At 44.0% G+C, this 4,002-nt stretch overlaps 1 non-coding gene across 1 annotated transcript; it reads right to left on the bottom strand.

Moving 5' to 3' along the window:
* Nucleotides 1-333: 333 nt before the first annotated feature.
* LOC130958755 (small nucleolar RNA R71) lies at nt 334-441 on the bottom strand. Its single transcript, XR_009077861.1, has one exon. It is a non-coding gene; the product is annotated as a small nucleolar RNA R71 (small nucleolar RNA).
* Nucleotides 442-4,002: the final 3,561 nt, after the last annotated feature.

Genomic DNA, 4,002 nt, shown 5'->3' with positions numbered 1-4,002 from the left:
GACTTCTATGGGAGAAGCATCTCTATCCCTGCCATTGGAGCAAACAACTTTGAGCTTAAGCCTCAATTAGTTTCTCTAATGCAACAGAATTGCAAGTTCCATGGACTTCCATTGGAAGATCCTCATCAGTTCTTAGCTGAATTCTTGCAAATCTGTGACACTGTCAAGACTAATGGGGTTGACCCTGAGGTCTACAGACTTATGCTATTCCCTTTTGCTGTAAGAGACAGAGCTAGAATATGGTTGGACTTACAACCTAAAGACAGCCTGAACTCTTGGGAAAAGCTAGTCAATGCCTTCTTGGCAAAGTTCTTTCCACCTCAAAAATTGAGTAAGCTTAGAGTGGAAGTCCAAACCTTCAGACAGAAGGATGAAGAATCCCTCTATGAAGCTTGAGAAAGATACAAACAATTAATCAGAAAATGTCCTTCTGACATGCTTTCTGAATGGAGCATCATAGGTATTTTCTATGATGGTCTCTCTGAACTATCCAAGATGTCTTTGGATAGCTCTGCTGGAGGATCTCTTCATCTGAAGAAGACGCCTACAGAAGCTCAAGAACTAATTGAAATGGTTGCAAATAACCAATTCATGTACACTTCTGAAAGGAATCCTGTGAACAATGGGACTAATCAGAAGAAAGGAGTTCTTGAGATTGATACTATGAATGCCATATTGGCTCAGAACAAAATATTGACTCAGCAAGTCAATTTGATTTCTCAAAGTCTGTCTGGAATGCAAAATGCACCAAGCAGTACTAAGGATGCTTCATCTGAAGAAGAAGCTTATGATCCTGAGAACCCTTCAATGGAAGAGGTGAATTACATGGGAGAACCCTATGGAAACACCTATAATTCTTCATGGAGAAATCACCCAAATTTCTCATGGAAGGATCAAGAGAGACCTCAACAAGGTTTCAATAACAATAATGGTGGAAGAAACTGGTTTAGCAATGGCAAGCCTTTTCCATCATCTTCTCAGCAACAGAGAGAGAATTCTAAGCAGAACCACTCTGACTTAGCAACCATGGTCTCTGATCTAATCAAAACCACTCAAAGTTTCATGACTGAAACAAGGTCCTCCATTAGGAATTTAGAGGCACAAGTGGGACAGCTGAGCAAGAAAATTACTGAACTCCCTCCTAGTACTCTTCCAAGCAATACAGAAGAAAATCCAAAAGGAGAGTGCAAGGCCATCAACATGGCCGAATTTGGAGAGGAAGGAGAGGAAGTGAACGCCACTGAGGAAGACCTCAATGGGCGTGCACTAGCCTCCACTGAGTTCCCCAATGAGGAACCATGGGAATCTGAGGCTCAAAATGAGACCATAGAGATTCCATTGGACCTACTTCTGCCATTCATGAGCTCTGATGAGTATTTTTCCTCTGAAGAGGATGAGTATGTCACTGAAGAGCAAGTTGCTAAATACCTTGGAGCAATCATGAAGCTAAATGACAAGTTATTTGGAAATGAGACTTGGGAGAACAAACCTCCTTTGCTCACCAAAGAACTGGATGACTTGTCTAGGCAGAAATTACCTCAAAAGAGACAAGATCCTGGGAAGTTTTCAACACCTTGTACCATAGGCACCATGACCTTCAAGAAGGCTCTGTGTGACTTAGGGTCAAGTGTAAACCTCATGCCTCTCTCTGTAATGGAGAAGCTAGGGATCTTTGAGGTGCAAGCTGCAAGAATCTCACTGGAGATGGCAGACAATTCAAGAAAACAAGCTTATGGACTTGTAGAGGATGTTCTGGTGAAAATTGAAGACCATTACATCCCTACTGATTTCATAGTCCTAGAGACTGGGAAGTGCATGGATGAATCCATCATCCTTGGCAGACCCTTCCTAGCCACAGCTAAGGCTGTGATTGATGTTGATAGAGGTGAACTGATCATTCAAGTGAATGAGGAGTCCTTTGTGTTTAAGGCTCAAAGATATCCCTCTGTCACCATGGAGAGGAAGCATGAAGAGCTTCTCTCAAATCAGAGTCAAACAGAGCCCCCACAGTCAAACTCTAAGTTTGGTGTTGGGAGGCCACAACCAAACTCTAAGTTTTGTGTTGAACCCCCACATTCAAACTCTAAGTTTGGTGTTGGGAGGTTTCAACATTGCTCTGAGCATCTGTGAGGCTCCATGAGAGCCCACTGTCAAGCTACTGACATTAAAGAAGCGCTTGTTGGGAGGCAACCCAATCTTACTATATTTTATCTATTTCCCTTTGTTATTTTATGTTTTCTGTAGGTTGATGATCATGAAAAGTCACAAAATCAATTGAAAAAGCAAAAACAGGAAGAAAAACAGCACACCCTGGAGGAAGAACCTACTGGCGTTTAAACGCCAGTGAGGCTAGCAGATGGGCGTTTAACGCCCAGTCTGGCACCATTCTGGGCGTTTAACGCCAGAAAGGGGCACCAGACTGGCGTTAAACGCCAGGAAAGGGCAAGAACCTAGCGTTAAACGCCAGAAATGGGCACCAGCCCGGCGTTTAACGCCAGCTTTGGCACAAAACGCAAATTTTCTTGCCACTTGGTGCAGGGATGACTTTTCCTTGACACCTCAGGATCTGTGGACCCCACAGGATCCCCACCAACCCCACCACCCTCTTTCTTCTTCACCCATTCACCAATCACCTCAACACCTCTTCCCCAAAAACCCTTCACCTATCAAATCCCATCTTTCTCTTCACCACTCACATCCATCCTTCATAAAACCCCACCTACCTCACCCTTCAAATTCAAACCACTTTCCCTCCCAAATCCACCCATACATGACCGAACCATGAGCCCCCCTCTCCTATATAAACCCTTCTTCACTCCTTCATTTTCACACAACCTAAACACCACTTCTCCCCCTCTTTGGCCGAACACAAAGCCATTCCCTTCGTCCTCATTTATTCTTCTTCTACTCTCTTCTTTCTTCTTTTGCTCGAGGACGAGCAAACCTTTTAATTTTGGTGTGGTAAAAGCATTGTTTTTTGTTTTTCCATAACCATTTATGGCATCCAAGGCCGGAGAAACCTCTAGAAAGAGGAAAGGGAAGGCAAAAGCTTCCACCTCCGAGTCATGGGAGATGGAGAGATTCATCTCAAGGGTGCATCAAGACCACTTCTATGAAGTTGTGGCCTTGAAGAAGGTGATCCCCGAGGTCCCTTTTTCACTCAAAAAGAGTGAATATCCGGAAATCCGACATGAGATTCGAAGAAGAGGTTGGGAAGTTCTTACCAACCCCATTCAACAAGTCGGAATCTTAATGGTTCAAGAGTTCTATGCCAATGCATGGATCACCAAGAACCATGATCAAAGTGTGAACCCGAATCCAAAGAATTGGCTTACTATGGTTCGAGGGAAATACTTGGATTTTAGTCCGGAAAATGTAAGGCTGGCATTCAACTTGCCTATGATGCAAGGAGATGAACATCCTTACACTAGAAGGGTCAACTTTGATCAAAGGTTGGACCAAGTCCTCACTGACATTTATGAAGAGGGCGCCCAATGGAAGAGAGATTCAAGAGGGAAGCCGGTTCAATTAAGAAGGCATGACCTCAAGCCCGTGGCTAGAGGATGGTTGGAGTTTATCCAACGCTCAATCATTCCCACTAGCAATCGGTCTGAAGTTACTATAGACCGGGCCATCATGATTCATAGCATCATGATTGGAGAAGAAGTGGAAGTTCATGAGGTTATAGCCCAAGAACTCTATAAGGTGGCGAACAAGTCCTCTACCTTAGCAAGGTTAGCCTTTCCTCATCTCATTTGTCACCTCTGTTATTCAGTTGGAGTGGACATAGAAGGAGACATCCTTATTGATGAGGACAAGCCCATCACTAAGAAAAGGATGGAGCAAACAAGAGACCCCTCTCATCATGAGATCCCTGAGATGCCTCAAGGGATGCACTTTCCTCCACAAGACTATTGGGAGCAAATTAACACCTCCCTAGGAGAATTGAGTTCCAACATGGGACAACTAAGGGTGGAGCACCAAGAACATTCCATCCTCCTC

Source organism: Arachis stenosperma, chromosome 10 (assembly GCF_014773155.1).
Source record: "Arachis stenosperma cultivar V10309 chromosome 10, arast.V10309.gnm1.PFL2, whole genome shotgun sequence".
Lineage (NCBI taxonomy): Eukaryota > Viridiplantae > Streptophyta > Magnoliopsida > Fabales > Fabaceae > Arachis > Arachis stenosperma.
Note: the sequence above shows the minus strand (reverse complement) of the source record. Positions and strands in the feature narration are given on the sequence as shown.